General features: G+C 35.3%; 1 long non-coding RNA gene and 1 pseudogene across 1 annotated transcript in view; both read left to right on the top strand.

Moving 5' to 3' along the window:
• LOC110216045 (uncharacterized) overlaps positions 1 to 14224 on the top strand; it is an 89874-nt gene that overhangs the window by 30919 nt on the left and 44731 nt on the right. The gene's annotated exons all lie outside the window — the stretch shown is intronic.
• LOC110216041 (protein FAM136A pseudogene) lies at positions 2136 to 2734 on the top strand (annotated as a pseudogene).

Here is a 14224-nt window from a genome sequence, read left to right as displayed (position 1 = left end):
AAGAAGACTCATCTTCCTGAGTTCAAATCAAGCTTCAGACACTTACTAGCTGTATGATCCTGAGCAAGTCACTTCACCCTGTTTGCCTCAGTTTCCTCATCTGTAGAATGAGCTGGAGAAAGAAATGGCAAATCACTCCAGTGTCTTTGCTAAGAAAAATCCAAATGGGGTCACAACTGAAATGACTCAACAGCAACTTAGTACAGAGGTTGGCACGAGGTAGGCATTTCTTCTTCCCTTTTCCTTTCCTTTGCCTTCTTTTGCCTTCTCTTCTTATTTTTCTATAGCATTCACTATCACCATCTAAATGAAAGAATACCTTTGACCCTACAAGATGTATGAACTCATCAGGTCACCTTTCTTAGCCTGTTTCTTTTTTTGTAAAATGAGGATTTTCCAATCCCTATCTCATGAGCTTTTCATGAAGAGCAAATGAAACACAATATGTAAAGTGCTTTGGACTGAAATGCACCATGAAAATGTCAAATTATTTTCAATTTTGATGATGGTAATTTTTAGGAATATGCTTAGATAACTTTATCTTTCTTTCTATGTTCCTTATCATGACAATAACTGAAACATATACCATTGTGTCCAGGTTTTTATATTTTCTTCCAAACAATGTGGAAGGATATGTTCAATTATGATGCTATAACAAACACAATTAAAAACAATTCTTTATTTTGGTGTAGTTGGACTACTGGTTTGATTAGTGCTATTGAGCTCAAGAAATGATTTTTGAAATTCCAATCTATGAAACCATATTCTCCTCAAAATTATTTGGAACACTGGCCATTTATGTTATTTGCATCATTATTGGGTGTAGAAATTCTAGATTTTGTGATGTGAAGATTTTGAATGATTTCAGGTTCTTTGACATTTCTGTCTTCATGCTTAAGTTGCTCCTCTTAAATACTTTTTTTCTAGGTTTTTGATGAAGCTATTTCTTATAATGCCTCCATTGATCTACAACACCTTGTTGTGAAACTTATAACTTGAGGGTATGGCAAGCAAAACCAAAACCACAGACAAAATCTGTGTGAAACTCTTCCTCCTAGATATTTCAAGTGTTGTTTTGATGAAATAATGGTGAATAATGATTCATATCTTTAGTCCACTTCATGGGGACTTATGTTTTGTCCCCATTTCTTGCAAATGGAACATAAGAATTTTTGATTAGTTTCAGTGAATCTTACCTGCTTGTGGTAATGAAGCATGAAGGGTTATTACTCATTCCATTTTACTCCATGTTAAATTAACCATCAGGACAGGTCTGAGTATCTATAGCCTGAAATCCTATGAAATTCCATCTACATCTTTGAACTTAGGAGGAACTATATTACATTGACTGGATTGTCAAAATAATCAGTGGTATTGCCAGAGCCCAATTCACTTCAGGGTTCCTGCCAGGCTTTCACAGCTACCATAACCTTATCAATGCACACAGGGTCCCTACTGTATATTATCCTCTTTCATTACCCTAATTGGTCTCTCGGCCCTCCACTCAACATTGGCAATCAGTGTTGCTTTGTGAGGGTTCTATAAACTTAATAAGTGTAAACAGGAATAGCAAGGAAAAAAAATAGAGACTTCAGGCCTTGAGATTGAATTCAGATGTCAAATTGAACCAATGGATGAAGGTAATAAGTACAAGTACCTTGGTTCTTCCTTCTTTCATTGTTTTTCCTCCTGATTCCTCCTTTTCTTTTTTTTTACTTTCATTGTCTTTTCCCTTCTCCCTTTTCACCTTCTTTATCTCTCACCAGCTTCATTTTCCTCATTCATTTTCTTTTCCTTTTTGTTCCCCTATTTTTCTTATTTTTCTTTATTCCAGTAATCTATCAGTCTTATCTCAATCACCGATAAAATTGCATTCTGTAACAAGGGTGTTGCTAGTATCAGGTATGATTTGAGCTTTATGAAATCTTGTTGGTTTTTAATGATTAATGATTTCTTTCACTTTAAAACAATAAAGTAAATATTTTATCGAGTTTTTAAAAATATTTTGCATTAGCTAACCAATGACACTTCTCCACCACACACACACACACACACACACACACACACACACACACCCCATTGAAAAATTCCTTGTTTAAAGAAAAAAAAGGTACAGTCAAATAAAATAAATCAACATGTTGGCTATTTCAGACAATGTTTCATTCTGGACCCATAATGAATCACTTATCTTCTCAGAAAGGCAAAAAGACGAGGTAGGCAGATCACTAGCATGCTTATTGGAATACCACTTGTGCTATCCATCTCTTATTAAGAGATCGCTTGGGGGCTCCATGTGGATACCAGGGTAGAGTGCTCAGCTGAGTAGAACAGGGCATGGGGCTGGAGTCATAGTAGCTGAGGGTACAAGAGGCAGTGGACACAGTGGCGAAAGAGCTGGAGAAAGAGAATATCCATAAGTGCCAACTGCTGTGAAGATACCCAGGCCTCCATGCAGCAGGATTATCAGTGCACTGAACACTACCATGCTTCCTTGGCCCAGGCCCAGGCCCTGGCCCTTGTGACCAGTGAACTGGAGAAATTCCAGGACCACCTGACTCAATGCACTATCCACTGCAATGACAAAGCCAAAGAATTGATGAGCTCTGGGAACAAGGAGCAGCAGTTGAAGAGGCAGCTAGAGTTCCGTGTGACTAAATGTATTGATGACCATATGCACCTTATCCTCACCACGACCAAGAAAATGAAGTATTCCCTGGCACCTATGGCAAAATAGAGTCATTGTTAGTAGTCATCTGGGGTGGGAGAATGGGTCTACTTGTAAAAATGTATGGAAATTTTTACCTTTCAGTGAAAATTTAAGGATGAAGAAATTGAGGCTGGTCGCAAGTTTAAGAATACCTTTATGGGAATTTCACATTTGCCTCTGGACTCTGTTGGTTCCATTAAATGTTTTAGCCCATAGGTGAAGAAATGGAAGAAACTGGTGCTCAGATCTGGATTGGAGGTAGCATTGGAAGGCTAATAGTATGCAGGCCCATCTCTTCAGAGAAGATGACTCCTCTGTTCTATCTGTTGGAGCCCTTAACAGCTTTCAGCTGGTTCAGAGGTATTCAAATCCTAGAGGCTAGAATAACCTTTGGGTTTATAGCTTTTAGCAGTTCTTCTCCCCAACCTATATCCCATCTGGTGTGAATCCCTAAGGTAGTTAGTCCATATTTGTTTGGTGCCAACTTCACCTCCAGCTGATTGAGCCGTTTCCCATAGACCAGAAAGCAGCAGCCATGAGTTCACTATTGATTGGAAAAGAGAAATACAGTTGTGCTTTTGTCCCCAGCACAAGATTTTGGAATTGAGGGGAGTCTGGGAAAAGACGGTTGTTTGGATTAGAGTTCTTAGCGGCTCCTAGGTGATCTTTCCTTTGATGAAGACAAAGCCCATGCCAGCTTTTAGCTGGGACACCAAGCAAGATCATAAAAGGGAAATGTCCCACCAGGCATGTGAAGCTCAAGTTCCTTCACATAGGCTCTTCTAGGACTGTTGTTTGGGTTACTTTTTTTTTTTTTTTGCCTTTCTGGAAGGTACTAAAGTGGCAACACTTCAGTTAAAGTGGTTTTTTGAGACTAACATGAAATGGTTTTGAGTTAAGGCCAAAGAAGGCCTGTTTTTGCCTGCAGAACAATCTTTTTTTAAATTTTATTAATTTATTTTGATTTATCAACAATCACTTCCATATGTTTTTGAGTTTAAAATTTTTCTCCCCCTTCCTCCACACCACCCCAAAAAAGTGCACAATCTGATATAGGCTATACATTTACCTTCCTATTAAACATATTTTAAGATTAGTGATGTTGTAAGTAAAAATTAAAACCAATAGGAGGAACCATCAGAATGAGGAAACAAAACTCAAGAGAAGAGAAGAAAAGATAGCAATTCAACTTCCCTGGTTCTTTCTTTGGATGTGGATAACATTTTCCATCACAAGGTCTCTGGAGATATTTTAGATCCTTGTATTGCTGGGAAGGGTTAAGTTGATCAATATCAGTCATTGCACAAAATTGCTGTTTTGTGTACAACGTTCTCTTGGTTCTGCTCACTTCTTGCAGAACAATCTAAAGCCTTTTGCTTAATGGAATGGTAGATGACTGGTTTGGGGAAAGTTAGTTTTCCCCAAAGCAGAAAAAGATGTGATTCTTGAGGCTGGTCCTGCTCATTTGCCCACTTCAACAGAAACAATTTGTTGAGAGGACCCTCTTAGGACAGGAAAAGGGAGCCAACTTTAACTTCTAAGCAGGTTGCAAGGGAGAGCTTTTTTCTACCCAAGAGTACAGTAGGCAGCTTTGAGCAACAAGTTAGCACCAGTCATCGTGTTGGTAAAGATCTTGACTTTATAACAACTTCTTACTGAATGCAATTCATATAGACTTCTTTTTCTGCGTTTCAAGGCTATGTCATATTTTCCTAATGGTTTGATTTAAAAATAAATAGTTTGATTTAAAAAACAGAGAGATCCTTTATTTGTCTCTTTTTTTGATCCATCTTTTTTTCTTTTTCTCCCCTCCATTTTATACATGTCCTTGATAACACCACTTCTTAACAAAAGCTGACATTTAAAACTTGCTTCCATGCACACATTGTTTTATGACCCATTTGTTTAATAATACTTTTGAGTCTTCCAAGATCTTGTATTTTTTTTTAAGGAACCTGTGACAAAGTTGTTTGTTACTGAGTACTCAATGGATTAATGAATTAATTAGTTAATGGTGAGAAAATTACTGAGAAAACAGAGAAAACTACTTAGAGGTTTGAAAAGAGAATTCACAATTGCTAGAGTTGATTATCATAATGATAGTATCATCCTTAGTATGTAAAAATGAAATATAGAAGAGAATTGCAGCAGAAATGAGGCTGCATAAAGTGCATTATCATTAAAAAATTTTCTATAGAGTAACAAATATTCTGAGGGAAAAACACAATTATTCACATAGTTTTAAGTCAGATCTTACTGTTTTGGGTGCAAAAAAAGGTATCGCAAAATTCACATATAGATTAATAATATCCAGATAGTTAGAATCACCAGGATGAAATTTTAAATAAAACAAAGAGGAAAGAAAACATAAGATATTCTAATCAAAAAAAGAAAATTGTCCATTCCCCAACATTTCCCCATATTTTGCCACTTCCTTCATAAAAAAAAATCTATTTAAAGTATTTAAAAACCTGTAACTGCTTTGTGGAAATTTTCAAGTCCTCAGAACTATTTCTAAGATTTTTACAGTTTTAATAGTTACTGAATTCTTATGAAGAAGATTAAATAAATGGCAAGAACAACCAAAATTGCCCTTTTAATGATATATTCCTTAAGCATTAAATTATACTTTATGTTCCATAAATCTGTAGATTTTTAACTTAAGAGTAAGACATTCATTTGAAACTTAATTATTTGGTATGATTAAAACTAAAATATTAATAGAAATCTCAAAGATATCTCTATTTTATCATACATTTTAAACCATGTTCTCCTTTACCATATAGTTACAGTAATAAGAAAAAAAGCTCTTGAAAATGGCTTTCAGTGCCTAGGTTCTACTCTGAAACTGCATAGTTTCCCACAATTTTAACTATCTTTATGCTTTTCCCATATTCTATAGGATTCTCTTTTTTTCTTTTACTTCCTGCATATGAAGTAAAAGATATTTCTCTCTAGAAATTACAATAACCTGCCTCTAAACATTTCCTTATATACTTGTCTTTTAATGCTGGCAATTAACAATCATGGCTTTTTTTTTAATATTCATATATGTTTTATTGACTTACAATTCATTAATTTTACTTGGATATTCCCTGCCTTACCCTGTATGCTCACTGTTAACCTCTCCCATGGTTAAAAGAAAAGTATATTTAAGCAAAATTTAAAAACAAAATAAAACAAAACTTGGGGCCTTCAACTGACACATATTTAGTGCTTTGGATACACTACTCAAAAATTGCATGAAGCTCAGAAAGGGTAAATTGCTTGTTGTATGGTCACCCAGCTCTTGAGGTGATATCTTGAATCATTGTGAAAAATATCTTATCTTACAGAAATACAGTCCTAGCAATGTGGCAGCAGGATGCTTTGCACCATGCCTAGATAAAAGCATAAAGCTTTCAAAATTCAACTATATAAATAATTTATGAAAGTTATATGATTTTGATGTGGTCAAATTTATTACTAAGAAGGCTGCTATGAAATAATGAAGTAAATTTAATTAACTTTATATGTAAGGACATTTTTTGGCAGTAGAGAGATGGATTGACTTAACCTGCAAGTCCATTTTTTATTATTCATAATTATTTGAATTGTTACATATAAGTGAATTTGGCGTAGTCCTACCTGATTACTTTGCTCACTATAAAACTTCAGAACATTTAGGAATAATAAAATGAGTTTTTATTTTAAAGGAAAATTGTGATCATGTTGGTGAATGCTTGATTTTTTACATACTTATGGAAAATAACAAATTCAAAGATTTCAGTTAAAAAAGGGACTTAACAAGGACTAGGTTCCATAAATTTGCATATAAGAGGCTTAATTAGAAGATCAAAAATAGTGCTTTCCTGATATATCCCCTAAATTATTGACTTAATAACTAAAGACATACAGCTCTACTCTTTCTATCATGCTATAAGTCACTGATTATACACTTTCTGAAACACAGAAATAAAATGAATATAGAGTCCTGCTTTGTGCCTAGGTAAAGTGTGCAGGGAGCAATATGATAGTTATAGCAGCCTGAACTTCATAGCAGACAATTCTTCAACAAAGACAGTCCTGTAACTTTGTGAACCTCTGAGTAATGAAGCTGCTTGAGGCAAGTATATGAAAGCATCACAATAGAGGCTCTTTTTTACTCATATTGTATTGTTGCCCTATTGAACTCTATGACAAAGGAACTCATCATCAACAAAAGAGCTAATTAACGTTTTATACCCAGTTCATCTGTAACTGAAAGTACAGAACTGGTATAGAAGTTACATAGTCCAACTACTTCATTTTACAGCTGAAAAACAAACAAACAAACTAATTTGACATGAAGTGAAAGTAATATCATTTTGTCATGAAAACTAAGGTGAATCTCAGGGTGAGGTTCATATTTTCATTTCCATTTCTTACACAGTTCAGAGAAAATGTGGTAGCATAGTGTCTTGCTTTAGTAATGGAGTGTTTAGGTAATGCAAACAAACAACAAAATTAGAAAGGGAAAGGGCCTGCACAAAACGTTACTCATTCATTCAACTAGTATGTCTTATGCACCATGCAAAGAGTTGGAATTATTGTTGTTACTATTCAGTCAATCATGCTCAACTGTTTGTGATGCTGTGGACCACAGCATTCCAGGCCCTTCTATACTCCACTATATCTTGCAGTCTATCCGAACTCATGTTCATTGCTTCTATTACACTGTCTCTCCACCTCATCCTTTGCCACCCCCCTCTCCTTTTGTTTTCAATCTTTCCCAATGTCAATCTTTTCCCAATGTCCAAAGAGTTCTGTCTTCACATTATGTGGCCAAAGTATTTAAGCTTCAGCTTCAGTATTTATCCTTCAGTGAATAGTCAAAGTTAATTTCTTTTAACTATTGATTGATTTGATCTCCTTGCTGTCCACGGGACTCTCAAAAGTTTTCTCCAGTACCACAATTGGAAAGCATCAATTCTGAAGCACTCAGCTTTCCTTATAGTCTAATTCTCACAGCCATACATTACTACTGGAAAAACCAAAGCTTTGACTCTGTGGACCTTTGTTAACAAGGTGAAGTCTGCTTTTTAGTATGCTGTCCAGATCTGTCATACTTTTCCCTCCAAGGAGTAAGCATATTTTAATTTCATGGCCACAGTCACAGTCTATAAAAATCTTTGATCCCAAGAACACAAAATCTGACACAGCTTTCATTTCTTCTCTCTCCATTTGCCAGGAAGTAATAGGATCAGATGTCATGGTCTTAAGTTTTGTGTTTTTTTCCTTTTTTTTTTCAGTATGTTTATTTTGTTGTTGTTGTTGTTAAGGCTCAAACTCGTTTTTACACTTTCCTCTTTAACCCTCAACAACAGGCTTCTTAATTCTTCTTCACTTTCTGTCACCAGAAATGTACCTTTGTATGTCTAAAATTGTTGATATTTCACCTGGCAACCTTAATTCTGGCTTTTGATTTATCCAGCTTGATATATTGCATGATATACTCTGCATATAAGTTAAATAAATAAGGCGACAATATGCAGCCTTGTAATCCTATCCCAATCTTGAATGAATCACTTGTTCTATATTTGTATTTTTTTGTTTGTTTCTTTTTTTTTTTTGCAAGGTAATCAAGATTAAGTGACTTTCCCAGGGTCACACAGCTAGTAAGTGTCAAGTGTCTGAGGTCAGATCTGAGCTCAGGTCCTCTTGATTCTTGTACCACCTAGCTGCTCCTTCTAACTGTTGTTTCTTGACCCACATATAAGTCCCTTAGGAGACAGGTAAAATGTTCTGGTACTCCCATCTTTTTGAGAACTTGACACAATTTGTTGTGATCCATGCAGTCAAAGGCTTTAGTATAGTGCAGTGTAGTAAAGCAGAAGTAGGTGATTTGTTTTTTGGAACTCCCTTGCTTTCTTCAAAATCTCATTCATTGGTCTGTAGTTACTCAGCTTCTTTGAAAATCAGCCTGTACTTCTGGTAATTCTCAAATCACATATTACTGAAGCCTAGCTTGCAAAATCTTAATTCTAACATTGCTGGCATGTGAAATGAGCATCATTGATCAATAGTTTAAACTTTTTTTGGAATAGGTATGAAGTATCATATATTGAATATGATACAGAACAAAATCTGATGAAAGCCTTAAAAGGTATATAATTCTATGTAAGATTGATAGGAAGAAAGATTATTTTTGTCTGAAGACTTCCTGAAGCCTTTGCATTGAAGTTAGAAGTGACATAATGAGTAGTATAGCTTTTCAACATGTGAAAATAATTGTATTTATACGCCACTTCGAAGTTTACAAGTGTTTCATATACCTTACTCATTAGATCATCACAACATTCTCCTATGAGGAGGGTGTTACTATTATTCCCATTTATAGATGAGAAATATGAGACACAAAAAGAGGTTAAGGGAATTACCTACAGTCACACAGCTAACAAATAACTGTGGCAGGATTTGATCTCAGATCTTCATCCTTGTATAGGCTTCACTGTTTACTTATGGCCACAGAATTTATCTTCAGTGACAGAGAAATCTCTTTATCCAGGGAGTTCACTCTGTCCCTTAAATACTTCTAACATTGGAAGCACTCTCTGACCCTGAGCCCTCACCTCCATGTTGTCTGATTGCTCCCAATCTAAGGAGGAGGCTCAGGCCAAAGATGTCTGTTGACATCTCCACAGGACTTTTACCTGGTATCTTCTCCTCCTCCACACCCTACCCATTTAAAGTTCCCTTTTATGTGTTGTCTTCCTGGATTAGCATTGAAGGTAAGAACTGTCTTCTTGATTCTATTTGTATTCCCAGGACTGAGCACAGTACCTAGTACACAGTAATGTTAATAAATGCTTTTTGACTGGCTGATTCCTGACTCCAAATCTAGCACTCTATCCATTATACCTTTGATGCTTTACTAGAAGTTATATACAATTCTCCCCTTAAATTTACATGTACTATTTAGGAGCCTCAGGGCTTGCTGAAGTTTCTGGTAGGCATTCCATAGTCCTAGCAATAATTTTCAAAAGCCATAACTTCTGTTTAGTATATAATCATAAAACTTACAATGCAATTAATTAGATGTGTTGTTAATACTTTTGAAGACAAAAATCAAGTTTAAAACACTGTAACCTCTTTAGGAAAAAAAGATTCTATAAAATAGGATGAATTTCAATAAGTATAAGAGCAAGGCCATATATTGAGAGTTTTAAAATGGAATATTATCTGCTTTATTGAATTTCATTTGTTTCATCAAATATTTCCCAATTAAATTTTAATATGTTTTGGACTTCATGTTTGGCATCTCTCTTCTAGACAATCACACACACACACACACACACACACACACACACACACACACACACACACATACACACAAATTTTGTATGAGAAAGGTCTAATAGTATCCATATATAAGTAAATGATACAGTATTCATCTTTCCTTACAAGTGAATATGATACAGCAATACAGTTTTCTTGTGAAACAAATTAACATGACTCCTTCATGTAGAGATAATAGAAAATATACCTTAAATTCCAAAATGATAGTTAAACAAGAATTTATTTTCTCAAAATTATGATAGGGTAGAGAGGGAGACAATCTATGAAAAATAAACTTTTGAACATTTTGGTGAAAAGGTGTGGAAATAGCATAGTTTGCAAAAATAACAGAAGATGAGTAAAAATCAAGAAATAATAAAAATTTAAAATTGAGGTCCTGGCCCAGTAAATAATATAAAACAATAATGAAAGAAATATATAAACTAATCATAACTGATTCTGGTTTAAGGAAGGGAAACAATTCAAAAGTGGTGCTAAATAACTCCTTATTTTAGTGATTACATGACCGATATGTTAAAACTTGGTTAGTGCAGCAAAACCTAATTATGGGTAGACTAGCTACAAACCAATACAAATAAAGTGATTTAACAGATACAGTGCTTAAGCAAAAGAAACAACTTTTGACATCTCTTCTATTAATTAGTAATAACTTGACAACTTGCTGTTAAAATTTAAAAAAAAATCTCCAACTTCAAGTGTTCATTGAAATGAAATAAACTCAAAAGAAGTTACATAACCATATTTATTCATGTGTTTCCCTTTCTTTAAACCACCTTTCCACTCACAGCACAGTCATAATTCCCAAGAGTGCCATCTTCTGAGTCCCTAGTGACCAAACCTTTAACATCAAAAGTTCCTTCAGACAAATGTGCTGCAATATTAACCTGGAGTACGGTGTCATTACACATTTCCCTTAAAATAGCGGTTACCGTGTCTAGACTTCAGAGAAATGTTTCAACCCATTCCCAGCAGGACATTCTCTCTCCTGCCTGCCACCTGGGTTAGAACATCAGGAGGGCACTCACATTAACACACGTAGCAAAGTTATGGAACACAGTGTGGGGGTCTACAGGTCACATCCAAGCTCTCTGTAGTTAAGCTTTCCTGTCACAACAGGAATCAACAGGAATCTTACCTGTATTCTTTTCCTTTGTACATAATCATTCTGCTCTCACAGTTTAGAGAGGGGATATTTCCAGATACTAGTAGGGCAAATCCTGCACTGGCAATCAACAATCCCAGAGTGGGTGTCCATGATGGAGCTGGTACATTACAAAGTTTTTTGTTTGTTTGTTTGTTTTTAAATAGAAAACAAGTTCCCAGTAACTGGAAGCCTTCAGATAGTGTGTGGATAGTCACTTATTGTCTGGGGTATGTTGGTAAATGTTTAACAACTGGGCTCTCAAAAAAAAAAGTAAATAAATAAAAGTATGCACAATCATTTTTAAGTTGAGTCCGCATTTTTAACACTTTTCTTGAATCTAGACCACCAGCATCAAATTAAAATAGAAATGTGGCCCACTAAGCCATAAAGAAGGATCTTTTTAGGTCACATATTGACAAATTTAAAATGTAATATTATCTGCTTCATTGAATATTTATTTGCTTCATTAAATATTTCCCAATTAAATTTTAATCTGTTTTGGACTGCATGTTTGACACCTCTCCTCCAATAAACAAAACAATAAACTACGGCCCTGATTATTGCTACTTTCTGGGGCATAAGTGCTGTCACTGAAAATTTAACAATGGGCTCTTGAAAGATGATTAGACTTTCCTTTACCACATCCCTGTTTATTGTCAATAAATAGCCAATAAACATTTATTAAGCACCTACTATGTGCCCAAAACTGTACTAAGTTCTGGGAATACAAAAAGGGAAGTTGTAGAACAAATTAAAAAGGTTTCATAGAAATTGTTCTAAATGACCTCTGAATTCTCTTTCAGTTTTCTAATTCTATAATTCTATGCATATGTGTTAGCTAACATCAATAGTAAATACATACTGATTTGCTATCTTAAACATGAAGGAACATGGATGTACACTCTTTCAGCTGCTTTTTCTTGTGATGACTACATATAATGGAAACATAATCTGCATCTTCGGCTTTTGAGAGTTCCACTGATCATTTTTTATTAATTATCTGCTGGCATAATTAATAAAATGATTAATTATACAGAAATTATGTCTTCACCAATGGGAAAGGGCAAAGCCCACTACCGAGCAGACCTAGGGCTGAAAACCATCCTATGTCTCCCTAGTATCTGCTTCAAGTCTCAGTGGGTGGACCTGAAAGCCGACGGGTATTTGAAGGAATCGACAGACATGGCGAAGCCAGAGATTGTGATCAAGGACTGGTTTGCCGCCAGAAATGACTGTGGCTGCACCTACCATATCTGTGTGAAACTGTTGTCAGACAACTGTGAGGTCTTGGCTGATTTTATGCTAGCCCCTGAGTACATCAAACACAGGAATAGTGCCAAATGGAAAGAGGTCTCCTACACATTCTCCAATTGCCCTGCCAAGAGTCCCCTACATCCACTTCCAGCATGGAGGCATCACTTCTGGGCTAGCTGGTATGGCCCAAAGGTCATCAACAGTAGCAATACCATTGGCCTTGAGGTCACTAGGAAACACAGTATCGCAAAAGGGGAAGAACCCTTTCAGGTGACAGCCCAAAACCCTTACAGTAAAAACTGAGGACATCAGTTAGGGAATGGTGAAACCAACTGTGGTATATGAATGTATGGAACATTACTGTGCCATAGGTAGAGATGATTATGAAGAATTCCAAGACTTAAATGAACTGATACCAAGAGACCCTGAGTAGCTGTGTGACCCTGGGCAAGTCACTTAACCTCTGACTGTGAATGATCAAATAAGAAATAGAAAGGGTCATGGGAGGTAAAATAGGTCATGGGAGGTAAAAAATATTATATTAAGTTAAAAGATTTTGCCCAAACAAAACCCATACAGCCAAAATAAGAAGAAAAGCAGGAAACTGGAAAGGAAATTTTACAGAAAGGTTTTTTTTTTTAAATAAAAATCTAATTTCTCAAATATATAGAGAACTGAACTAAATCTATAAAGATAAGAATCATTCCTCAATTGATAAATGGTCAAAGTATATGAACAGGCAGTTTTCAAAAGAAGAAATCAAAGTTATCAGTAATCAAATAAAAATGTTCTGAATCATTAGTAGACAATTATAAATTAAAATAACTCTGAGTCACCCTTTCACACCTATCAAATTGGCCAAAATGACCAAAAAGAAAAATGACAAACAATAGAGGGGATGTGGAAAATACAGGTATAGTAAAGCATTTTTGTTGGAGCTATAAATCAGCCCAACCATTCTTGAGGACAATTTGAAACTATGCCTAAAACATTATATAATTGTGCATACCCTTTAACCCAACGATACCACCACTAGGTCTATACCCCAAAGAGATCAAAGGAAAAGGAAAAGTACCCTTATGTACAAAAATATTTATAGCAGCTCTTTGTGTAGTGGCAAAGAATTGAAAACAGAGGAGATACCCATCAACTGGGGAATGACTGAACAAGTTATTGTATATGAATATGATAGAATGCTTTTGGGTTGTAAGAAAGGATGCAGATATTTTCAGAAAAACCTGAGAAGACATATTAAATCATGCAAAGTGAAGTGAGCAGAGCCAGGAGAAGATTGTACAGAATACCAGCAATATTGCAGTGAAAATCAAGTGTGAAAGACTTAGCAACTCTGATCAATAACATGAACCACGACATTCCAAAGGACTCATGATGAAAAATGCTGTCTACCTGAAAGAGAAATGATGTATTCTCAGTGCTCATTGAAGAATATTTTCTTCTCTTTATTTCTCTTGCTTCCCCCCACCCTCCACAACATGGCTAATGTGGAAACATGTTTTGCATTACTTAGTATATAAACTAGGCATTATATTTCTTGCTTCTCAATGGGTAGGGGAAGGGGTGGAAGGAGAGAGAGAATTTGCAACTCAAAAATATTTTTAAAGATAAATTAAATTAGAATTTAATATTTTAATTTAATTAAAACAAAAAATTATATAATCTCTAACAAGGACTTGATTTGCAGCCACTGAACAAAACAATTTAATAGACCTCTAGTGGTTTCCTATTTAGCTAGAGTTTAGGGTTGGTTGATATTTTTTTTTTAAATTTTGCTTATTGACAAG

This window comes from Phascolarctos cinereus, unplaced genomic scaffold (genome assembly GCF_003287225.1).
Source record: "Phascolarctos cinereus isolate Bilbo 61053 unplaced genomic scaffold, phaCin_HiC Scaffold_9;HRSCAF=440, whole genome shotgun sequence".
NCBI classification, from domain to species: domain Eukaryota; kingdom Metazoa; phylum Chordata; class Mammalia; order Diprotodontia; family Phascolarctidae; genus Phascolarctos; species Phascolarctos cinereus.
Note: the sequence above shows the minus strand (reverse complement) of the source record. Positions and strands in the feature narration are given on the sequence as shown.